A 26,835-nucleotide genomic window follows, 5' to 3' on the forward strand; every position below is an offset into this window, starting at 1 on the left:
TGAATTGCAAAATTGGGTTAGTTTTGCATTGACAAATTTACCTTCTTACCAAATAGACTTTTAGCTGTAATGGATGCAAAGATGAATTCCAATAAAGCATATGCTTTTTTTTTATCAAAAGCTCATTTGAATGCAAATTTACTTCTTTTTTATTGATTTACTTTTACATCTTATTATCAATGTAAATATGCATTGGCTTGTCATTTGTCAATGCATAAATGTAATGTTACCAAACACATGCAAAAGTGAACCAAAGTGCAAATTTACCCTGAACTGGATTTATATTATTTGCATTGTTTCCAAATGCAGCCTTAATTATTGCAATCCAAATTTGACTCCAATCTCACATGATTTTATGGATAAAATCCATTTGCATCCCTGCAACAAAAAATAAATTTTAAAATTTGAAACTAAATAATAGCTTACATTTCGTGGGAAAAAATATTGCCAATGACATATATATCAGTCTAAGGCGGTGGTCATGAGTTCACCCCCTAAACCACTACTGGCCTAGGTTAAGACCTTCGGCTTAGACAAAAAAGACTGCCACCTTTGAGGACTGGTTCAACGTGGTTCAATCATTCCTAAACCGACGGTATGTCAGAACCACTAGCTCAGAGTTAATAAAGGTGGCGGTCTAAACTGCCGGCTTAGATCTCTTTGGGCTGCCACCTTAGATCTGTCAAAATGTTGCTTCCGTTTTTAGGTGGCAGTCTAGACCACCGGCTTAGATCTCTTTTGACCGCTACCTTAGGTCCGTCAAAATGTTGCTTCCATTTTTAGGTGGCACTCTGGACCGCCGCCTTAGGTCTTTTTTTTATGTCTAAGGGACCGGTTGTATGACCGTCAACTTTGTTTTTTTTTAATTTTTTGTTATTTATAACAATTTGATTTCAATAGTTTTTGGTACCTATTTAATACAAATCTCATGGCAGATAATACATAAAAATCAATTTAAATAAAAAATGAAAATTAAAAATACAAAACTTTTAATTAATATATTAATTATTATAATATCCAAAACAAATTGCTTAAATACAATATCCAATTAACGTAGAAAAAAGTACAAGGCATTTGAAAAAATCTTCTTGAATAATGTAACACATCTTCCAATGCAAATCCACTTAACATAATGATTTAACCTGCAAAATTGTTAGATAATGTAAAGTAAATGAGATATCAAATACAATTCTCAATCAAATTGGAGTTGCATCCGGGTTTTGCACTCAAGGCTCAGTTTAAGAGTACAAATATAGATACATAGAGTGAAAAACCTTATACTTTTATAAATTTGTACTGTACACATGAAAATACAAATACAAATATGTAGCTTTATTTCAGTATCCTAACTCCAAATTATTATCGCACATGTCAATTAAACAATGTGTCAGTTAAATAGCTGGAAGCTTGCCAGCTGTACTCTCTCCTCTCAACTACTAGCCAGCTGCAATTCAGTTAGCTAGCTATAATTCCGTTATTTACCTTGTATAAATTCCCATGTATATTGAATAACAAGTTGTTCCTTTCATTTTTATGGTATTAGAGCCTCGTCGACCCTGTTCCTCTACTACTTGCATGGCGACTAAAAGTAACTCTTCCTCTCCTTATTTCTTGCACCCGTCGAATAATCTAGGAGCGCTACTTGCATGGCGAGAACTATTTGACATGGCGACGGGCAATGTGTAACGCCCTGCAAGCAAAGAACAAATACACTTTTGTTGATGGTTCATTGCCAAGACCAGAGGATTCTGAGAAGGAGTAGGCTTGGGTGAAGTGTAACTCCATGGTGATCTCTTGGATCTTTAATTCTTTAGCAAGAGATCTCCATGAAAGTGTTGTTTACATTGAAACTGTACAAGAAATTTGGAAAGATCTTGAAGATCGCTTCTCTCAAAGCAATGCACTGTGCATACATCAACTAAAGCGAGACATTGGCCTATTACAGCAAGCCGGACAATCGGTTGCAGCATACTTCACGAAGTTGAAGGGGCTTTGGGATGAACTCGCAGTTTTGTTGTTGGTACCTATATGCACATGTGGTGCTGCGAAAGAGTTTGTAGTTGAGCACAAACGAGAGCAGCTTCGTCAGTTCCTCATGGGACTCAATGAGAACTTCAATACCATTCGAACCAACATTATCAGTTCAGATCCGTTGCCTGGAATCAATAAGGCCTACAATCTTGTTGTTCAAGAGGAACGACATCAATCTCTTGTTGGTGTGCAATCTGTTAGACAGTGTAAGCCCTTAGCTCCAATCAGAATGACGTACATTATGACATTTATTGTAAATGAATAAAGTACATATTTGATTCATGTTATTGTGGTGTGTTTCTGTGTAATACCCTTAAACTGGACTCATATGAGACTCGTGTTCGTTTAGAATGTTTACAACCATTGAATAGATCTGGGGAGATTTATCCTACTAAGGCTGACACTGATGTGCCGCCAAGTGGTTGGGCTAGCCTATCTCAGCTGCTAGGGTGAGACCCGAGGTATATGCAGTGTAGGTTTACTTGAAACCTTGAACCGGACCAGAATTCCAGTATTGCCCTGGACCTTGGTGATTAGTGGACAAAACCGAAATGTTACACCTGACCCCTAGACTCGATTATGATACTGCACTAGGTGTCGGATTGGGCTGTCTTTGATATGCCAATCAGTGAGATCCTTAGATGGGGTCAAAACCTGGGTATGTTGGGACTGTCTGAGAATTCATCTGAGTGGGTGATCATAGTGATAGGATCAGCCCCTTCGTCGGACAAAGGTAATGATCGGGGATGCACTCTCTCTGATGGAAACTAAAGCTGCCGGTAGCTGATTTCAATTGTTGAAATTTGTTTTGCAAAATATATTTATATAGAGATATACATATATATATTATGGTTTCAAAATGTTTGCAAAAGGTTTTAATTCCCAGGATCCGTGTGAGTAGAGAGTGCAGTACTGTTCCTTGTAGCCGAGGGAGAAAACTTGATAGCTATAACTATAACCCTAGCAAGTGCACTAGTTATCAAGTAGTATAAAAATATCGTTCCCACGAGGATTTAACAAAATAAGTATTAGAACTACAGCCTTCCTTAATTATTTGGACAACTGAAATTCAGATCCAACAATAAGAACTACTGAAAATTAAAAATAGAAGAAGAAAATAAAAGCAAGAGTAATCAATATTGAATGTGCAACGATTGATTGAATTCGCTAGGACCTTTGGTCCGCCTAACCATTCCAATGAATATTAATGGATGAGATTACCCAAGATAATTTTGTCATTCCCATAAGCTGAAATTTTTCCAATTTTGTTTAATATTCTTTTCCAAGATATATCAAATCTATTTCTATCAAGTAACCCTTCGATCCCTCGACTAGAGTTCTCAAGATAGAAATGCATTAAGTTCAAGGAAAAACTATTACATTCAGATGAATCATGTGTACATACCCCTATATACCATTCAATTCACACCATGAATTATTTGGTCTGCTATATGAATTCCTCTCCCGATTCATTCACATAAACATAATCAATTAAAAGATGGCCACTCATAATCGCATTAAGCAAGATAACTCATAGACTATATGGAAATCACGATCTTGAATAAATCAGAATAAAAATATATTCATTGTTATGGTTAGGCTTTCCACAGCCCTATCTACAAATAAATTAGTTCATAATAGAGGAAATAAAGCAAACAAGAGGAAAGAAAGAACTCATGGTCTCGCCCTTAGAGCTGAGATCTCCTCTTCTCCTTGCCGCCACCTCACTAGTCCGCCTCCCATCCCTTTATATAGCTTTAGGGGGAGGGGGCGGTCTCCAACTCCTTGAAATTTATCTTTCAAAAATAGAAAGTCCTAATCTAATCCTACTCTTAACTCTTATCTAGTAATCTCAATCTCTTTATCCTTCTAGGATTACATCACAAATTTAAATCTAATAGGACTCTTCTCAGTTTCTTGTTCTTACATTCGTATTAGGCTTCCTCTGCGAATTGGGCTATTGCAAAACTTCTCTGTAAGTTGGGCTTCTGCTGCGAATTGGGCCTTCCTACAAATTTGCTCCAACTTTGGGCCCGTCATCTACCACAGTAAGCATGTAATGTGCTCCAGTGATAGATGCGTACTGATAAGGTCCCCACAAATCAATGTGTAAAAGATCAAAACTAGAATTTAACCTACTAGTGCTAAGTGGAAAAGGTAACCTGTGTTGTTTTGATTTGTGATAGACATCACATGGTGAGAGCAATGTTGTATCAATGCCATTTAAGAAAGAAAGATGCTGAAGAGACTGAAAAGAAGCATGACCAAGTTTGTTATACCACAAAATTTTTTAATCTTTATTGATATTAACAGAACATCACAAGGAATATTGACTTAATTATAAGCAAAATTAGGTGAAGATTGAAGGTCCTGCAATATACATTTGTTAGGATAAAACTCAAATTTAAGTTGTTCAGTCTTGGAAAGTTTATTTACTGAAAGTAGGTTATATTTGAAACTAGGAACACAAAGGGCATCAGTCAAGGTTAATTTGGGTGTAAGGGATACATCACCTATATGGTGTACATGTGATTTGATGCACCCGTGTCCACTATCCATGTTCCACAGTCCAAATTATCAAATGAATGCAAAGCAAAATGAAAAGCACAAGTAGAATTGTTACCTGCAAAGTCACTAATGTGTGTGAAATTTACATGATTGTTGTCAATCATGGCCTTCCCCTTCATCATCTTTGATAGCTCCTGCTGAATCATTTGATAAATTCTGATCTGTTGCCTTGCTAACAGCTTGATCCATGTTTGCATCCAAAGGATTATCAGCCATATTAGACACATTTCTTCCTCCTGTCATTTTGTTCCGTTGTTCCTTAAGTTCTTTATACCACTCAGGATATCCATGCAACTTGAAGCAGGTATCCTTAGTGTGACCTCCCATGTTACAATGATCACAGTGCAACTTTTCATACTTCTCATTCTTTTTGTCATTATGATTCTTGTCAGAATTGGATCTCTTATTATTTCCCCTTCCAGCATTAGATCATTTTCCCATAGGTGCTCTCACAAACATTGCTGAGTTCTCCACATTCTCAGTCAATGTAACTCGTACCTCTCTCTGTTTCTCCACTCGTAAAATCATAGAGTATGCCTTTTTAACTGAAGGCAAGGTTTCCATCACCAAGATCTGGTTTCTAACATTATCAAATCCATCATTGAGGCCCATTAAAAACTGCATTAACATGTTAGAACAAGCTAGATCTGAAACAGTCTTTGCAACTCCACAAGTGCAATTTCTACATGTGCATTATGGTGTTGGCAACAAGCAAGCCAATTCATCCCACAATTTCTTCAGGTTCGTGTAATACTTTGCTACTGATTGATTTTCCTGAGAAATAGTGCTTATTTCTCATTGGATCTGACAGATCTGTGGTCCATTTGACACTCCAAACCTCTCCTCTAATTCAATCCAAAGTTCCCTAGCAGTTGAAGCATAAAGAAAGGCTTCTACTATTTCTTTGGAAATAGAGTTCAAGATCCATGATCTAACCATATAGTCCACACGAATCCATTGTTCAAAATCAGAAAACTCTTCATCAGGCATAGCACACTTTCCATTGATAAATCAAAGCTTCATCTTAGCTCCTAGAGCTATCTTAATCGATCTACTCCAAGACAAATAGTTATTACCTATCAAAGGATTCGTAACAAGTTGCATCCCTGGATGATCTGAATTCTGCAGCAGCATTGGATCTCCATTGGCGATGCTCCCTGTATCTTTGTGCACTGTCGCATTTCCAGCTTGAGGTGCAACTAAGACCGCAGGTTCTTCAATATCCTCCATATTCTAGTAGATCTTCAACGTGTTATCAAAATGAAAAGAAAAGCAAATCTGAACTGATTCGCTCTGATACCATGTGAAATTCTAAGCAAGAAGAAAAAACCAAAGAAAGAGAAAAAACCTCTGTATTACTTCAACTGAACTGTACAAAGTGCATGACTACTATTTATACAAGAAATGAATCTATACAAAGCTGCCACGTAATGATTCCAGCTCAGCTGACCTACTAACAAACTAACTAACTTGTATATATAACAGACTAACAGCTAACTAATAGCAGTAACAAACTTGATAACTGCTCAAGAATATATATTGGAGCTTTCCAATATCATTTTGGACATTCAGTGCCAGCCTAATCTCTTTAATTGCTTTGGAGGCCAAGCTCTCCAGTATCTTCCCAACCATGTCAAAAAGCACACCTTCTGCCATCCTTTGCTTGCCAAATAGAAAACAAATTCAAATGTTGTCTCAACTCTCAAGAGGTATTTTGCAATTGAGGATTGAAGTGAAGATCTCCCAACCATTGGGGAATTATATATATAATGCTGCAAAGGCAGAGAGAATCAAGTATAACCTCAACAACCACGCAATAAATGAACAAGGGAGGAGAATATTTGATTGCCTTGGCAGACTTTGATACTTGTCCTCCTCACCCAACACAATAAAAGCACTTCAAACTGTTTGCCTACGCAATGCCACACATAATGCATGTAATCGTCAATTTAATTAATCCAGCTAGGTAGGATTAGCATTAATTTTGGCATCTGTTTTGCATCGTTGTCGTTTTTCCAGAAAATGCCACATCAGGGCCACATCGAAGAAAACGTTATTTCAGAAAATGGGCATTTGTTTGAAACCGTTTTTTCATAAAAACGGTGCTCCAAGCCATATCTCGAAATCGGGAAGACATGGCTTGGAGCAATACCGAATTTGGCATTTCCTAGAGCTGCAGCTCGTTGCTACCAACATGGACGTGAGGTGGCACTGGATAACGGGTATCAGTGCTGAAAATGTTTCCTGGAGCATTGATACCAAACAGAAAAAATTGTTGCTTCAGGAAACGTCCTACCTCAAAAAACAGTGTTGCATCTGCAGCATCCATGCCAACCATATACTTGCTGTTTGGCTATTGGCATCTAATAACACTTAGGGAATGTTTGGAACCGTGGACGTTTTTCAAAAAAGCGTTGCCACATTGGATCCACATAGGCGTTTCAACAATTGCCCATGTATCTCATTGTTTGGTTCAGCTAATTATTAAAAAATCAGGCATGCTTCGAAAACCGGGACCCACCGATTTGGCATTTTCATGCATCGGTGAACCGTTTCCCCCAACGGTTGATTGATGTGTATCCTAATGTGGTTTTTATCTGTCAGCACATACATGAAAATTGGTAATAAAAATCTTACCAAACAGCATAGTGTTGCTCACCTACATGGCAAAAGTGTTTTTTTTTTTGGAAAATCAATCCAAAAAGCACCCATGCTTCCAAACACCATATTAATTGCTAAAATCCTTTTTTCAAACAGTTTTTTTTCATTATTTTGTCATTCAAAACATTTATTAAAACAGCCCCACAGCTGTATTTTGAAGTTATGGGGCCAATCATAACACCCCACGCCAGCCATAAGTTGTGAACCATCTGCACTTTATGAATTTGCTAGGGCATTAAGATTAGTGCCACAGGCCGAATCAAGTTAATATAATCCGTTTAACATTAGAAATCCCCCGATGCGAATGGGAGTCCTAGGGTTTTGATAGGCGCCCAGATCACTCCAACTCTCTCATTCTCGCCTCCAACTCATAGACAAGTGTAAAAAACTCTAAAATATATGTTTCCTACCATCCAAGAACATTTGGATTCGAACTACCAATGAAGGATCACCTTCAACGTGTGTTTCGGAGCGGAGCCCGTCTTAGTTGCTGGAATTTGTCTATTAAGGCTACACTAGTACCTCTCATCTCATCTTGTTATTGTTTTTTCTTGATTTTTATTAATCTTATTTGATTTTTAGGTCCTTTGCTTGCTTATTGTTGTGGTAAGGTTGAAGGAATTTAAGGTTCATGGAAGGATTTTTAGTTTTTTCAGCCATGGTACTTAAGGGAGAGAGGAGAGGGGTTTGGGGAATCCAGTACCCACTCCCTGAAAATATCCCCACTAAACCATGGCTGACATTTTTTTGAAGAAATTGTTTTCCATGAAATTTATAGTCCTTCAACCCCATTAAATCTTCCATAAACCTAAAACTCTTGAATTGGGATTTAAAGAAGCCTTAACATGATTCATTTCAGATTTGCAAATTGTTAATAATTGTTTTTAGCTTGTTTCCCCCTTTTTTACTATTAATTTTTAAATCTGAAATCACATATGTTAATGTTTTTTTTGTCTCATTTCAAGTGGTTTAGGATGTCATCATAAGTGTTTCTTGAAACTTGATTGTTTAGCTCTGGAGTTGCTCTATGACTTAGTTTTTTGGTTATTGTTTCTAGTGCTGTAATTAAGGGGGCAGAATTGAATTATCCCCTCTTTCCCATTCTTTTCTTTCTTGTATGGTTGAAAATCCACATATTAGGCATGTGTTAATGTTCTTGTGCTTTTAAATATGTTGAATTGAATTATATGCTTTTTTGGTATTAGAACTTAATTGTATATGCTCGAATGTTACATGCCAAACCCCTTTTATTTGTTTCTTTGGTGATGTTTTGGGTTGTTGCTTGGCACTAGAAAGAGGGGTAAGTTCTCTTGTTCACTCCACCTTTTGATTCCCTTAACCTATTGACATAGTAGAACTATTACATGTTTATGTTATTGGAATTCTGCTTGGATTTGATTGTGTCTTGAGATTCTTAAGAGCATGACATGTTAAGACAATGATTTTTATTATGCTTAGAATCCATTAGCATTCTGAAATATGATGTTTTGCATTTATTGAATGATGGAAACAATGATTTTTAGGTTCCATGTCAATGTTGAAATATAAATTTCATGTTAATATGTGTTCAATCCTATGTTCTAGAAGTGATCACCATGCTGAAATCTATTTTTCCTTGTAATCTCTTAGGTTAAAGGGTAAATGGTTATCGTGATTTGAGGTTAATCTCTAGGCTGAAATGAATAGTAGTTTGTTTGTATGTGAAACATGGATTGACTTGGGAAAATGCACATGCTTAGTTGCTGAAATAATATATGCAAATTTGTTTTTGAAACATGACATGCAATAGGGACAATATCTTTGTTGATATATGTTAGGATGATGAGCAACCAAATTATGTAATCTATAACATTAGGATTCAAATATTCAGGAGAATAAAATTTTAACTTAGAAAAATCAATACTTCATTCTCAGATTAGCAAGTAGTTCTTGAACTTTACAGCCCTTCAAGCCTTCCTTGTGTTCTAGTCTTGTTTGTTGATTAAGTAAATCTAATTTGTTCCCTATAAGTCTAGATAGATCTCAACGAGTTATGTTTGCAATTAAGGAGAGGGGTGCCTAATCCCTTCCCTCCTCTTATTCAAAGAACTCTTGAATTTCTGTTTCTAGGCTGGTGAAAGAGTAGAGTCCCTATTTGCCTGAAAATCTAAACTGTTTAACCTAAAAAGAAGACCCATTTCCTCTTAAACAAAAATGGGTGGCGACTCTATTGGGCCGACCATGAGCTTTTTGGAGCTCACAGTTGGCGACCCCACTGGGGACTTTTAATTTGGACCATTTGGAGCTTTTTCTAGGTTTGTTTTCTCTATAATATTATTTTCTATGGGAATTTCTTGTACTTTTATCCTTTATTTTGATGATCAATTTCTGTGAAGTGATGAATCTGATAGTTCTTGTTGGATTTTGATCTTTGTGCATATAAGCTTTTATTTGGAATGTAAAGACATAAATAGAGATGTTGACGACTTAACCTCTGTATAAGTTGAAGTGTTTGTTTGAACTATAATCATTAATTTTATATAATGTAGACATATATAATACTAAGCGTAGTAAACTACAGTTCTTGGTCTAGTGTATGTATTGAAATATTTATGGTTTATGCACTTTAGAATCAATAACATTGCTTTCTTTAAAAGAAACAAAGAACAACTCCATATTAAGATTTTCAAGAAGGAGCTTCAAAGTTAAGACCTACTTTCAAGACTGTTCTTATCTTTTTCTCCTTTTTTTTTATGGTCTTGTATTTTGGTTTAATAGGGATAGTGTCAAACCTTACCTATGCTGTAATTTTCATAGGAAGGAACTCATTCCAAGATTGACCTAAGCTTGGATTTTCAATGAAGAAGTCAAATTCAGATCTGATCTGTGTTTTTAAAGAAGGAAGCTTGTTACAGATTTATCTATGTTGTGGTTTTCAAAAGATTACTTTGGTTTTTTCTAAAAACAAAATGACCTATGTTTGGAATTTTTAAAATAAAAATTAAGTTACAGATTTGGAACTAAGCCTGCTGATTGTTTTAGAAAGAAATAAAGCTTGTAGACCTGATTTCTAGAATCGATTTAAGTTTTCAGAGAAGTTACATTTTCTTTCTCTTTTCCTCTCTTGCAACTTTGAGTTTAAAGGTAAAATTCAAACCTGGGCAACTGGGTTCAGGTTTGTTGTTTCTTTTATGTAAAAAGAGAAGTTATAAGTTGGCTAACAGGTTTGGGTTTTTAGTTTTGAAGTAGGATGCAAATCTAAAATCATTTCTGTTATTGAATTTCAAGGAAATAATACAGCTTATAGGCCTGGCTTTATGTTTGAAGTTTGTTTTTAGAGTGGGTTATCTATTTGGAAATTTTGAACAAAAACAATACTTGGGAAGAGATATTTGTTAGACATTTGTATACCTTAGCTCCAATCAGAATGATGTGCATTATGAATTTATTGTAAATGAATAAAGTACATATTTGATTCATGTTCCTGTGGTGTGTTTCTGTGTAATACCCTTAAACTTGACACTTATAAGACTCGTGTTAGTTTAGAACGTTCACAGCCGTTGGATAAGTTTGGGGAGATTTATCCTACCAAGGCTGACACTGGTGTGCTGCCAAATGTTGGGGTGGCCTGTCTCAGCCACCAGGGTGATACCCGAAGCACATGCAGTGTAGGTTTAATAAAACATTTGAACCGGACCAGATTTCCAGTATTGCCCTGGACCTTCGAGATTGATGGGCAAAACTGGAAAGTTACACCTGACCCCTAGACTCGATTATGATACAGCACTAGGTGTCGGAGTGGGCTGTCTTTGATATGCCATTCAGTGAGATCCTTAGCGGGGATCAAAACCTGGGTATGTTGGGGCAGTTCGAGAATTCATCTGAGTGGGTGATCATAGTGACAGGATCAGCCCCTTTGTCGGACAAAGGTAATGATCGGGGATGCACTCTCTCTGATGGAAACCAAACTACCGGCAATTGATTTCAATCGTTGAAATTTTGTTTTGCAAAATATATTTATATACAGATATATATATATATATGTTATGGTTTCGAAATGTTTGCAGAAGGTTTTAAATCCCTGGATCCAGTTGACCAGAGAGTGCAACACTGTTCCTTGCAGCCGAGGGAGAGGTCCTCTCTTGTTAGGCAGTGTTTGATCATTATGTGCTGAGAGGTTAAGTGTAAGACCATTGAGGGTAATACCAGATGGGCTAATCTTGCATCTGCCCACAGTCCTTGTGTGTTACAAGGTGGCTTGGCCCACGGACCACTTAGGGTAAGTCTTGGGCCCATAAAGCCCATGTGATGGGTTTCAGGGGGTGCACTATCCATAACAGTGTATTCGGCCAGGCCTTGTAACAAAGGCTGGGCTGAACCCATGTGGCTGATGTGTAGATCAATGTTTGGGTCCCACACCATACAAGGAAGCCCAACTGGGCAGCAATTTGGAAGGCTAAGTGAGCACATAACCTTAATGGACCTAAAGCCCATTTCGAACTAGAAACCTCCTAAATAATATCCACTCAGAGAGTCCAAAATCTAAATAAGATTTAGATCTGGAAACCTCCTAATAGGATTGGGAGAGGGCTGATCTAATATGCAGATAAGATAAGGGTTCTCCCTTATCACTTAAAGGGAATTCTGATCCAAATATGATTTGGATCAACAACTCCTAATGGGATTAGGAGCTGATCCCTTTAAGCCTATAAAAGGAGGAGGGGGCGGCAGCCTTAAGACACAAATCTTTTTACATTCTCTTCAGAGCTGAAAACACAGAAGGAAGAATTCAGCAACCCTGCGAAATTCTTTGTTGTCGCCTCCTTCCTGCAGCCTCCATATCTCCAGTTCAGTGGGAGAAATCAAAATTGGATCTTGATATCAATTTCTTGTGAAGGGACTGATAGGAAGCTGTGCTCACGTGCCGTCCTGCTGATTCTTGAGAAGGATTAGGTTCTTGGAAAGAACACTACTGATTCTGCTCCATCCTGCACTGTGCCATCTTTAGTGGGAGCAGTATTTGGATCCTTCCTTGGGCATGAACACCTCCATTGGGAGATACTACTTCTCAGTATCAGGTATATCCCTCTCCTGTTGTTTTTGGTTCAGATCTGGTCTGGTTTTTTGTTCAAGATTGATCCTTTAAATATGATTTTTCAAAAATAGGGAATATGATTCCCAATGGAGATGGGAGAAATTTTTGAAATTCGCTCATTCTATTCCGCAAGATCCGAGCGTCCATAGGATGGATCTCCCATCCCTTCAGTGGTATCAGAGCCATGGTTCAAATCTTGAACCAAATTAGTTTAGATCTGAACCTGCGCAAATGGGAAGAAGGTGTTCTACCCGATTTGCGTAGATAAGGGTTTTTGGGAAATTGTTCCAAAATTTTTGGGCGAATAATCTGGAATTAAATTTTTTATAAATCTGAATTTTATTTAGAATGGTTCTTTATGATTTTCTTGATTTATGGGTTGTTCGTACAAGAGGAGATCGAAATCTTGATTGGCGCAGGGAACCTGCAATTTTGCAGTTTCTTGAATTATTTATTACATTTGGTCAGTAAAATAATTTTTTTTATTTTTAGACTGAATGTATAGGCATTCGATCTGATGTAATATTAATGGAAATTAGGATTTCTATTTATTTTATTTTGGATCGAAGATGGCGGCACAAGGAAGGAGATTTCGGAGATGGGAGAATCGCTATCTGCGATTTGCAGTTTATGAAATTGCAAACTGTGATCTAACCTCTGTTTTGCAGGATGGATTGTGCGAACAACCCTATCTGACTGATTGTTGATCTTTCTTTAATCAATTTTAATTTCAGATTATTTTCTTGAATTAAAGATTTAATTAAAGATCAAACCCTAGACCCAGTCGAACCAAGATTGGTTCAAATTGTTTGGACCGAATCTAGGGTTCGATCAAGGCTGAATGTCAGCCCTAATTTTTCCCAAAAATGGGCCTGAGGATTGATAATTAATTGAATGCTTAATTCGGCCCAACCTGTAAAGGCCCATTTTTAAATTGTTAAAACTGCTAAAAGCCCAATTTGCGGATAAAGCTATATGGGCCGAACTGATTAACCCTAATTCGGCCCATATACCTAGATAATATTAATGGATAATATTATGGTTTAAAATGGGCTTTAAATGGGCTTTACAGATATTTAATTGATTGGGTCAATTCTTCCCTACATGTGATGTATGGATGTGTGATGTGCTACGTTCATGGACTATAAGTACTTGGCCCATGCAGATTCGGTAGTGTCTCTTGCACACACCATGGCTGAATGCACATCATTTACATGGTGTCCCTTATAGTAATTGGATGACCTCCCTCTATGGTGGGCCCCACAACCCCTGAAGAGAGTACGTGCGGAACCCTAGCCGATTTGAGCCCACCAAAATCTGGCTTTATGAAAGTCAGTGGGAGCCACTCTGGTTTGACCTAATCTAAACTAGGGCGTATTTTTTGTTCCCTCCAGCAAATATGAATGCATGTGATAGGGAGATTCATGTGATGAACTCTCTAAAGGTCTTCCATCATTAGCATGAAGATGGGTCCTTCAGTAATGAGGAAACGCACCAGAAAATGGGTTATCCATTTGCTGTTGGGCTTGTCTGAGTGTTTCATAAGATGATAGGGGCGTCATAGACCGATGTGGGAGGGGCTTCACCAGAAAATGGGAACTCTCTCACGGTACTTTGGCGTTCACGAATATGATGGGTAAGCACTCACTGAACAGAAAGGTTTACCTGAAAATGGCTCTGAACCTTGTCTGACAGAGGCCAAAGGGAAAACTCATATGATGAGTGGATATGATCCTTCACAGAAAGGTGGTGGGGTTTTGCAGCTGAAACAGTTGGCTCCATGCACCCTATTTGGTTTCCCACATTTCCAGAGACAAGTCGTTGTCTCCGTCACTGAGAAAGGAGGGAAATCTCAGAGATGAATAAATGGGAATGGAACATAGATTAAAAGCCATATCTATGTAATGAACATGAATCAAATTAGGTTGTGGACTAATGTTTGTTGTTTTATCAGAAAATGGCAAACAGACAATTTGCAAAGCTTCTTGATGACAACAAGCTTAAGAGCCCAAATTATGCCGACTGGTACCGTAACCTCATGCTGGTCTTGACCTCTGAAAAACTGGATAAAGTAGTTAAGAATCCTGCCCCGGAGCATCCGGGTGATAAGGCTTCTGAGGCCCGAAGAAGGGAATTCCAAGATTGGGAGGATAAAAACTCTCTAGCCCACTGCTATGTCATTGCCTCACTAAATAACTCAATACAGAGGCAGTTCGATCAGATCAAACTTACCAAGGACATATTGGGCAGTCTAAACACAATGTACAAAGAGCAGAATCGTTCTACTCGACAGAAGGTCTTGAAACTATTCATGATCGCGTAGATGTCCAGGGGGCAGAAGGTTCATGACCATTGTCTTCAGATGATGGGATATATCAACGAACTTGAAGCCCTTGGATCCGGGCTAGATCTTGGCACGCAAGTGGATGCCATCCTGAATTCTTTGCCCTCTTCCTTCAATCCATTCATAATGAATTATAATATGAACAAGCTGAATGTCAGCGTCCAGTAACTCAACAATATGTTGCAGAGGGCTGAGGACTTAATTAAGAAGGATGAGCCTGTAGTTATGCTTGTTGAAACTAACAAAACGGGCAAGAAAAAGAGGAAGGCAAAGAAGCCTCAGAAGAAAACTGTCAAACCCAAGAAGTAGAAGAAAGACAGGGCATCGGATGCGTGTCACTTCTGCAAACAGACCGGCCACTGGAAGAGGAACTGTCCTCAGTACCTAGAATCCAAGAAAGGTAATTTCGAATCTTATGTCATAGAAACCAATTTGTTGGTGGCTTCTGCATCCTGGTGTATTGCCTCCGGGGCTTCAACTCATGCATGTAACTCACTAGAGGGGTTCAAGGTAAGCAAAAGGCCGAATGATGGAGAAGTGATGCTCTACTTGGGGACTTCTGCAAGCGTTGCAGCTACGGCTATAGGAACCGTAGAATTAAAATTTAGAGAATGATCCATTGTACTTAAAGATTGTCTTTTTGTGCAAAATTTAAGAAGAAATTTGATTTTTGTCTCTAAATTGTGTGCAGATGGATATTCTGTCTTTTTTAGTAATACGACTACTATTAAAAGAAACAATAAATTCATCGCATACGGGGAACTGGAGAATGGTCTCTATGTTCTACATCCTTCTCTAGAAACTAACATAGTCGAAACTACGTCGGCTGATATCCCCAAGAAAAGAGTACGTGATACAGTTAATCCCACGTGCCAGTGGCATTACCGACTTGGCCATATCGGTATTGACCGAATCACAAGACTGGTAAATGATGGTCCTTTGGATTTTCTAACTGAAGAAGATCTTCCCACTTGTGAGCATTGCCTTCAAGGTAAGATGACAAAGAGGCCATTTAATGGTAAGCCTGAAAGATGTACAGGCACACTTGACCTTATACATACTGATGTATGTGGTCCCCTGAGTGTTAGGACCCGTAGCCAGCACGTGTATTTCATTACATTTACCGATGACTATTCTCGGTATGGTTACGTGTACCTAATGAGACATAAGTCTGAATCCTTTGAAAAGTTCAAAGAGTTCAGACAAGAGGTCGAGAAGCAGTTGGGGAGAGAAATTAAGTCCCTTCGATCAGATCGAGATGGTGAGTATCTCTCTGACAAATTCAGGGACTACTTGAAGGTCAACGGGATAGTATCACAGTTGGCTCCTCCTGTTACACCACAACTTAATGGTGTCTCAGAGAGGAGGAATAGGACCTTATTGGATATGGTCTAGTCACTTTTCGTCCATTCAAAATTACCCACATCCTTTTGGGGATACGCATTGGAGACTGCGATATACGTTCTGAACTGGGTTCCAACCAAATCAGTTCCGAAGACTCCCTATTAGCTTTGGACCGGAAAGAAACCAAGTGTACGCCACTTGAAGATTTTGGGTTGTCCGGCTCACATTAAAAGAACGAATCCGAACAAATTGGAATCCAAGACCAGTCGTTGCCTATTCGTAGGCTACCCAAAAGGCTCTGTAGGTTATATATTCTATGACCCAAGTGAGCAGAAAGTGTTCTGCAGTCGGAATGCACAATTCTGGGAGAATGATTATATCCTGAACAACCTTCGTCAGGAAATTGTTCTTGATGAGGAGAGCTCAGATGTAGTGGGAGGTGTTCCAAAAGTTCCAGGTAGTGACCAACTTAGAAGATCTACCCGGGTATCCAGGCCACCAATCCGTTTTGGTTATGATCAGGATAGTTACTGGTGGAAACCTTGACTAGTGAGGAGGATCCCGTGACTTATGTGAAAGCTATGTTGGACATAGACTCCCTTAAGTGGGTAGATGCCACGAGAGCTGAGATGGACTCAATGGAGACTAACGGAGTCTGGACTCTGGTAGATCCGCCTTCCGGGGTAAAAGCAATTGGTTGCAAATGGATCTACAAGAGGAAGAAGGGCCCCGATGGCAGGGTTGAGACCTACAAAGCTCGTCTGGTGGCGAAAGGGTATACTCAGAAAGAAGGAATCGATTATGAGGAAACTTTTTCGCCTGTGGCCATACTTAAATCCATTAGGATCCTGCTAGCTATAGCAGCATACCATGACTAGGAGATTTGGCAAATGGATGTCAAAACCGCATTCCTGAATGGAGATCTTACTGAAGATTTCTATATGCAGCAACCGTAAGGTTTCATAGCTACGGGTCAGGAACTTATGCAGCAACCGTAAGGTTTCATAGCTACGGGTCAGGAACACATGGTATGTAAGTTGAATACATCCATGTATGAACTTAAGCAAGCTTCCAAGAGTTGGAACATCCGGTTTGACTCTACTGTCAAAAAGTTTGACTTTGAGCAGAAGCACTGGACTGCTCGTCCTGACATTGCTCAAACAGGGAGCATCATGTATGCCATGCTATGCACTCGTCCTGACATTGCTCAGGCAGTGAGTGTGGTAAGTAGATTCCAGGCCAACCCAGGGCAAGAGCATTGGACTGCTGTGAAATGCATACTTAAGTACCTTCGAAGGACAAAAGAGTTTTGTCTGGTATTCGATGGTAGCTCACTACAGATCCAGGGGTATACGGATGCCGATTTCGAAGGACAAAAGAGTTTTGCTGTGAAATGTCAATTTCCACGGTAGACTCCACAACCGAAGCCAAATACATTGCCGCAAGTGAAGCTGCCAAGGAAGTCGTGTGGATGAAGAAGTTCGTTCACGAATTGGGAGTAGTTCCGTCCAGCACATCACCCATCCCGTTGTTGTGTGACAACAATGGAGCGATTGCTCAGGCTAAGGAGCCACAAGCCCACTCGAAGTCGAAGCACATCGAGAGGAAGTACCATGTACTGCAGGAGATTGTTGGTAGAGGGGACGTCCTGATTCAGAAGGTAACATCAGCGGAGAATGTAGCAGACCCATTGACTAAGCCACTAACACAGAAAGGGTTTGAGAAACACGTGGAAAGTATGGGATTCCGACTTATACCAGATTGGACCTAAGTGCAAGTGGGAGCTGTTAGACAGTTGTATACCCTTAGCTCCAATCAGAATGATGTACATTATGAATTTATTGTAAATGAATAAAGTACATATTTGATTCATGTTTCTGTGGTGTGTTTCTGTGTAATACCCTTAAACTTGACACTTATGAGACTCGTGTTAGTTTAGAACGTTCACAGCCGTTGGATAAGTCTGGGGAGATTTATCCTACCAAGGCTGACACTGGTGTGCTGCCAAATGTTGGGGTGGCCTGTCTCAGCCACCAGGGTGAGACCCAAAGCACATGCAGTGTAGGATTAATAGAACCTTTGAACCGGACCAGATTTCCAGTATTGCCCTGGACCTTCGAGATTGATGGGCCAAACTGGAAAGTTACACCTGACCCCTAGACTCGATTATGATACAGCACTAGGTGTCGGATTGGGCTGTTTTTGATATGCCATTCAATGAGATCCTTAGCGGGGGTCAAAACCTGGGTATGTTGGGACAGTCCGAGAATTCATCTGAGTGGGTGATCATAGTGATAGGATCAGCCCCTTTGTCGGACAAAGGTAATGATCGGGGATGCACTCTCTCTGATGGAAACCAAACTGCCGGCAGTTGATTTCAATCGTTGAAATTTTGTTTTGCAAAATATATTTATATACAGACATATATATATATATATATATATATATATATATGTTATGGTTTCGAAATGTTTGCAAAAGGTTTTAATTCCTGGGATCCAAGTGAGTAGAGAGTGCAACACTGTTCCTTGCAGCCGAGGGAGAGGTCATCTCTTGTCGGGTAGTGTTTGATCGTTATGGGCTGAGAGGTTAAGTGTAAGACCATTGAGGGTAATACTTGATGGGCTAATCATGCATCTGCTCACAGTCCTTGGGTGTTATAAGGTGGCTTGGCCCAGGGACCACTTAGGGTAAGTCTTGGGCCCATAGAGCCCATGTGATGGGTTTCAGGGGGTGCACTATCCATAACAGTGTATTCGGCCAGGCCTTGTAACAAAGACTGGGCTGAATCCATGTGGTTGATGTGTAGATCAATGTTTAGGTCCCACGCCATATAAGGAACCCCAACTAGGTAGCAGTTTGGAAGGCTAAGTGAGCACATAACCTTAATGGGCCTAAAGCCCATTTCGAACTGGAAACCTCCTAAATAATATCCACTCAGAGAGTCCAAGATCTAAATAAGATTTAGATCTGGAAACCTTCTAATAGGATTGGGAGAGGGCTGATCTAATATGTAGATAAGATAAGGGTTCTCCCTTATCACTTAAAGGGAATTCTGATCCAAATATGATTTGGATCAGCAACTCCTAATGGAATTAGGAGCTGATCCCTTTAAGCCTATAAAAGGAGGAGGGGGCGACAGCCTTTGGACAGATCTTTTCACATTCTCTTCAGCTGAAAACGCAGAAGGAAGAATTCAGCAACCCTGCAAAATTCTTTGTTGCCGCCTCCTTCCTGCAGCCGCCATACCTCCAGTTCGATCTCCAGTTCAGTGGGAGAAATCAAGATTGGATCTTGATATCAGTTTCTTGTGAAGGGAATGATAGGAAGTTGTGCTCACGTGTCGTCTGCTGATTATTGCGAATGATTAGGTTCTTAGGAAGAACACTGCTGATTCTGCTCCATCCTGTGCGAAGGATTAGGTTCTTAGGAAGAACACTGCTGATTCTGCTCCATCCTGCACTGCGCCATCTTCAGTGGGAGTAGTATTTGGATCCTTCCTTGGGCGTGAACACCTCCATTGGGAGATACTACTTCTCTGTATCAGGTATATCCCTCTCCTGCTGTTTTTGGTTCAGATCTGGTCTGGTTCTTAGTTCAAGATTGATCCATGAAAAATATGATTTTTCTAAAATAGGGAATACGATTCCTAGTGGAGATGGGAGAAATTTTTGAAATTCGCCCATTCTATTCCGCAAGATCCGGGCATCCATAGGATAGATCTCCCATCCCTTCAATATTCAAGGTCCATTTCTATTTGTCGAAATCGGTGTTATTTATGCAATCATTCTAAGAAGAAATAAGAGAATTATACACTTTAAACTATGACTATGTGTTGGTTTTCAATGTAAGCTATACACTACAAGAAAATGGGTCTACCGTCGGCTTAGGCCTTAAGACCGCCGGCTTTGATCTATGGCGGCGGTCCTCATTCTACCCCCTAAACCTCTGTCGGCTTAGATCAAGACCGCCGACTTAGATGCAAAAGACTGTTGCCTTAGGTGGCCGGTTCAAATTGCTTTGAAGCGGCGTTCACACTGAGCCGCTGGCTTAGCATTAATTAGGCGGCGGTTTAGACCGCCGGCTTAGATACCAAATGACCGCCGCCTTAGATTTCTATCAAACTCCCTCGTGTTATTAGGTGGCGATCCGAACTGCCAGCTTTTATGCTAAATGACCGCCGCCTTATGTGTTGTTTATGGCTAAATCGGTGGATTCATGTCTTAGATCTTCTTTTTCATTTTTTATTTATACTAAGTTAATTCTAACACTTTTTGGTCATGTTGATAGCTAAGCCGGCGGACATGACCACCAGCAAATACCAATTTTTTCAAAAAATATGCATATACCCGCTTAATTGCAGCATTTTGTGGTACCTGAATTTTTTATTGATCTAGCATTTTCATACCTATTTAATACAGCAAAACCGTTTGATAAAAATGAATTTAAAATGAAATCTATTAATTCAAAGATTATATATTAAAATATCCAAAAGACATTGTTCAAATACAATATCCAATTAACATATAAATAATACAAAAACTTTAAAGAATAATCAAATTCTCTAATAATGCAGCACATATTGATTGAACTTGCAAATCTAATAATGCAGCCCATTGAACTGCCAATGGGCAGTTAAGAAATTGGCAGGAACGCCCACAAAAAAAATCTTGAGCAGCCAGCCCAGCTCAACATGACCCTTTCTACCTTTCCTATGATAGCATCTATTGGTTCAGCCTTGGACGACTAAAAAATTCTTTGATTTCACTCCTTCAATATTAGCCAAGAAATTGCAAATAATAAGATGTTCCAAATCAATCTCCCATTGTCACTTTGTTAGATAAGCAGGCGGCCCTCCACTCAGAAATAAGGTTTGCATTCTACAACAGTAAATGGTGGGACCCAACACAGCCGGAAAAGCTTGGAGAAATGGCACCATAACTGGCAAGTGTAGGGGCAATGAATTAAGAGATGGACAGATTTAGAGGCTGATCTACAAAGACTTAATCTTGGATGGGACTTGATCTTTCCCGATCCAAGGCCAAACTACCTTCTCACCGAGGCCCATAAAAGCTAAATAGCATGACTTGGTGGAAAACTGGCCATCCTTCTCACAATTCACAAACCCAAACTCTAGTATCCCTAGACTGGACACGGTCCTAACCTTTGGCATTTTCTGCACAAAGTGGCTGCTCTCAAACCCTAACCCATATTCTCTCATGCTTGCCAGCCCAATATTTTACCACTGTACCAACTAACGGCCCCTAATTGAAGAAGTCAATGTGGCATCATTATTTAGTTTCATCAGCAACCAGATCAATAGATAATTGTTACTAAATGAAATGAAAGATAAAATAAGTCGATTCCCTGTATCCAAACATAAGATGAATGAAGGGAATATGTTGACAACCACCAACTCTAACTCAAATCAGCTTTAATATTAACTATTTGGGATTAGTTTGACCCAACTACCACCTCAAGAAACTATCTCATATTGTACTCATTGGAAGAATCAATTTGTTTGTACATCAGGGAAAAAAAGGTTTCCTGGAATAAGATGAATACAGAAAAACTAGAACTAGGAATTACCTGACTCACACTAAGAACAGCATCAACATGGATGTCAGGGCCTTCTCTCTGAAAAACAGGGTCTTCTCGGACCTAGAAATGAAAAATGCCATCAAACTCTTAGAACCAAACAAGGTGTGGTGATTGATGCATTCAGATATTGTTGAATTGAATGATGAATTGAATTCGTTGTTAAATAAGGAACCAAATGGGTGAATGCATCGGTGAGTTCCAGCTGAAGTTTCCCTGTTACTCAAGGAACCAAATTGTTTGTTTAGTCAGTTCGGGAACTCGCCACTCTTTCAGGACTCCCTTCATAGAACTTGGGAAGCATCAAATTAAAGTAACAACCTTCAAGAAATGATTTGACATTGCTGTACTGAATTTGCAATGCAAAAAAAAAAAAGGAAAAGAAAAGAAAAGTGGTTTCAGGTCTCTATTTCCAAAGCTTTTTGCACTGGAAAGGTTCCCAGAGCTGTTTGCACTGACCATGCCAGTAACAAAATGCAAACTTTTGTGTTGCTGGGGTGGATAATATTCCCACCTTGAAGTAATCTTCAAGTTGATTTTGATAAAATCTATTCTTACTGATCTAAAGAAATGCAAAGCATGCTAGGCAGTGGTGCCCCTGGAGTTTTATGGGCAATCTAGAATGAAAGGAATAGTAGAGTTCTTGAACAGAAGTGCAGCCCAGAGGAGGAGGTTTATTTCCTGTGTCGTGGGCATGATAAAATTTTTGTTATCCACTCATACTTGTTCTAGTGGAACTGATCTATCACACCCTTTTTTTAATATAGATTTTTTGGGGGGTCCTTAAAGGTTAGGTTAATGTACAGAAACTCTTTGTACAGGGGACCATATTGTATATTTTTTTCAGTTAACACAATTTACTTTAACTTTTTCAGAAAGAAGAACAAGAAGGGCAATGGGCTCACAGATTTCCATATAGAGAAGTTAAGGCATTGCTCGAAATAGCTGTTCATCTGGGTTCCACAATCAACTAATGCCTTGGCTGATTTTTTGATCAAGGATGTGGTAGGGAGACATAATCTGTTAGAGAGGGCTCCATGCCCATGTGTACAGCCTCAAGGCTGAAGTGCCATTTATAACTTTAGGTGCTAGTTTACATTTTGCTGTTTTACTATAGGGAATGTATGGCATTTCATTGCTGATATAAAAGGGCAACACAGTACCAGAGGCCCCATAGGAGGTGTTTCCCCTCTGTATATTGATTAATAAGAAAGCATCTACAAAATACTTTTATAGACCCAACAATTCTTTTAATGAAAGCATAGACAAGTCAAACAATGTTATAACAGGAAATTTAATTTATCCATGATGATGGTCAATTCCTTAGTGGGGATGCTCAACAATTTCCTCTCCCATATTGACATTCACAGGCCTTATCAACTTAGTATACCCATGTTTTCAAGGGATGCTTAGAAATAACAATTTTAACAATATAAAAATGCATGTATCATTGCAATTACTGCAAATATTCTCTACTCTAAAGCTTAACAAGGAATATATGGGAACTGTCTTTCTTTTGATAAGTAAATATATGGGAACTATCTAATGACATAAGAAAAATACAAAACTGAAACTGAAGAAATCTTGGGAAAATTTTTATAGTACCACTTCCATCTTGAAGTGAGGAGTTGCGACTTTCAATATGGTAAAATTACAGAGAGTCAAAAGAGGGTACATCTCTAAACTAGCAAACAGAGTTTTACTAGATAGAACAGTGCAGAACCATCTGTACTTAACAACCATGATGCTCACAACTTGATTGCAGAACCATCCAAAGGAAAATGTTATGGACAAAATTGGATTTTGGATTTCAAAGAAAGTAGACCATAGATGTAGATGGTGTGCATGTATGTTTTCTCATAGTATTTTAGTCCCTATGCCTCAAGTCCTAACGTTAGCAAGCCACCTTGGATATTAACTTTTGAGTCCAAACTCAATCTATTCCATCCAAATTTTAATCCATTTCTAACTAGTTGGTTTTAGCCCACATGCTTCAATGTAAGTTTATTCTCTAATATCAATTTGTAAAGCTATGCTTGAACCCTTGTATTTATTTTTAACTTTTACAACTTAAAATTATTTTTTGAAATTTTGGATGTGTTTGTCTATTGTTTTTTTTATCCCTTTTTTTTACTCCATGTTCTATTTCTTTATGTTTGTGATTGTAAGTTCAGATTTTAAGAAAATATTTCAGCTCATCTCTAACCTCAAGTATATTTTAAGATTTTGCTTTTCTTGTATCAATGATTATCCAACAACTATAATCTCAACTTTGGAGATACTACAAAAACTGACTATAGCGGCATTTTTTTTATGCCGCTATATATCAGTTTATACGCCACTATATACTTATGGCGGCGTATTTGTGGCATATCGTCTTATGCCGCTAAAAACTATGCCGGTATAAGAAAAAGCGGCATTTAGAGAAACGCCGCAGGAAACAATTCTATAGTAGCGTTTAATCCATCAATAGCATCATATGGATATGCCACTATAAGTCTAAAAAATTAATTTGTATATGCCTTTTGCGGCATATATAATTGCTACTATAAATATAATATCTATAGCGGAATTTTATAAACGCCACAATAGCAATAACTAATTGGGGCCTAGCATTGGCGTTTATAAATGCCACAATAGATCTATTTTAGTGAATGTGTTGTGGCATTTGTAACTTTTGCTATAGATCTATTTGATTGAACCTGTACTAGTGTTTATAACCACTGCAATAGATTTGTTCGGTTGAACTTATAGTGGCGTTTATAACTGCCACTATAAATAATTAAAACCTGTTTTATCAGCTTTCATATTCAATATTAGAATCATTAAAAACCTGTAATTTTAAAGCAAAATTCAGCAAAATAAATACTCATTTCAAATAGAATTCATACATTTATATTTTAAAAGAATATTTACACAAAAAAGATATACTATAAATGTTAACACATGAAAATTCAAAAAACATATCAAAATATTAATCAAAAGTCTTCATCCATACATTGATCGCTATTGCTCATTGCGTAGTATGCAATATCAACCTACAAAAAAAATGCAAACTTTTGAGAGTCCATAGAATATGTCTATTACATCTAGCCATTTGAATTCAGCACCCAACTCTCTTGCAATCCTTTCTATTTCCCTATAAGCATTCTTGAGAGTCTATAGAATATGTCTTGTCTAGCCCAAGAGATGATTACTTTTTGAGTCCCCTTCCACCTCCATTTGACTGAGTCCCAATTGCTTAGCTAACCTAAGACCCTGCAGTAAAGTCAACAATTCAACTTTTATAAATGGCAATCATTGTGTATACTAACTATTCAATTATGTCAAAGAAGCAGGTAGATAAAGGAAAATGTTTTGTTGAATTTTTTATTAGGAATGCATAGAGTGTTGGAATCAGAAGTAAATACTTCATCCACTTAGAACGTTCCATGCAACACTGGTTGAAACCCCTTTTCATAAGTGGATCTGAGCTTTTTCCAATTTTTCATATCATGTAAAACTCGGCATACTACCTCAACTGTGTACAAGATTTAAACTAAGTAAGCAATATATAAGGACATGATTAAACTATACAATTCCACTTACAAGGGTACATGTACCCATTCCTTACCATACCCTACTATTTCATTCTACTGTGAAAAACTGGCATAGTATAAAAAACATATTGAAAGTGACTTAGAAAGTTTTAGCTCCTAAGGCGTTTTAGTTGTAATGCTTACTATTAGGGGGACTCAAGGTGTGATAAGATCCAATGACAAAAAGTCTTCCATTTATAGTCCCTTGATGGGGGTATGGTTCTAGTAAGATATTTGGAGTAAAAAAGGAGCACTTGCTTCTGGTTATCATTGTTAGAACAACCTCCCTTCCTAAAAGAAACAAAGATAGATTCATTTATTCATTCATTTGTTATTTGGACTCTCATGGAATCTGACCATTTTCCAGGAACTTCAAGAAGATGAAACCAATCAAGTTACTAATCTTATTGAGCACTCCAAATATGCATTGATCTCTCCCTCATAATATAATAATAATCTCTAAGATTCCAACTCGTTTTTGGTCCTATCAGAAAACCTATACCTATTCTGACAAATCCACTACCAAGAATTGACGAATAACAGAAAATTAATGAAACCTTTGCACCTAAACAATTGAAAGTCATATTCAAATGAAGAAAAATGAAAAACTTGAGGTCACAAAACAAAAAAGATATGGAATTGAAACTTCTATTAAACCTATACCTATTCTGGCCAAGACTGAACACTTTCAAACTTCAAAGGCGAGACTATAGATAGAAATCTTTCAGACTTATTAGCTAAAAGATGGAGTTAAATCAGGTAAACAACAAAATAAGACAAAAGAATAAAAGAAAATAGTAGAAAAATTCAAACTTGATACAAAACTAACAACCAAATAAATTCCAAACTGAAATTGGAAAAGAAAAACCTAAAACAAATTAATCCTTCAAAGAATGACTATTGATATCTTGCACGAGCAGATGTAGATGAAGAGGGAAAGAACATACCTGAATGGAGAGCACCAAAGAGAATGGGCAGATGATGAAAAAGCTCTTGGTGTTCTTTCACGAGCAACAACCTCCGGTATCTAGCACGAGCAGTGAAGGAGATGTGCACGGTTTCTAGCAAGAACAAAGGGAGACGAGTTTAGGGAGAGACGAAGGAGATGCGTGCGGTTTCTACCAAGAACAGAGGGAGATGAGGTTGGGTAGAGACGAAGGAGATGCTTGCCATTTCTAGCAAGAACAGAGGGAAACAAAAAGGTAGACAAGGTTTGGGAGAGACGAAGGAGATGCGCGCGGGAATGAAAGATATTTTTCTTTTAGTATTCTCTTCAAGTTACTAATAATTTCTAACCGTTGAAATCAATGGTTGAATTAAACCACAAATGTAGCAGCGTTTAATATTGTATTTTAAAGACACGTGCATTATAATAAAATGCAATGAGTGGCGTTTTTAATGTGATTTAGCGACAATTTAATATCTGCCACTTAAAATGTACCTATAACAGCATTTATTGGTGGCATTTTCAAAATACACCACAAAAGATAATCTATAGCAGCAATAAACAAAACGCCACCATTAAAAATGCCGTTAGAGATGAAATTTGTTGTAGGATTGGTGTTTCAAGCCACCATAAATGTTTATCTTTTTTTTCTTTTTGCTAAACGTGTGCTACTAGCTCTAATTTTGTCTTG

At 38.2% G+C, this 26,835-nt stretch overlaps 1 long non-coding RNA gene across 8 annotated transcripts; it reads right to left on the reverse strand.

The window, feature by feature from the left end:
• Positions 1-1,063: 1,063 nt before the first annotated feature.
• LOC104590095 (uncharacterized) lies at positions 1,064-26,495 on the reverse strand. 8 transcript variants are annotated; one of them, XR_016083177.1, is made up of 4 exons: positions 26,146-26,495; positions 24,708-24,878; positions 21,612-21,683; positions 1,064-5,832 (listed from the first exon to the last, which is right to left on the reverse strand). It is a non-coding gene; the product is annotated as an uncharacterized LOC104590095 (long non-coding RNA). The 8 variants fall into 8 exon arrangements; XR_016083174.1 differs by having other exon boundaries at positions 1,064-5,910; XR_016083175.1 differs by having other exon boundaries at positions 24,619-24,878.
• Between the last annotated feature and the right edge of the window lie 340 nt (positions 26,496-26,835).

The sequence above is a fragment of the Nelumbo nucifera genome, chromosome 2 (genome assembly GCF_055504915.1).
Source record: "Nelumbo nucifera cultivar China Antique chromosome 2, China Antique-T2T, whole genome shotgun sequence".
NCBI lineage: Eukaryota > Viridiplantae > Streptophyta > Magnoliopsida > Proteales > Nelumbonaceae > Nelumbo > Nelumbo nucifera.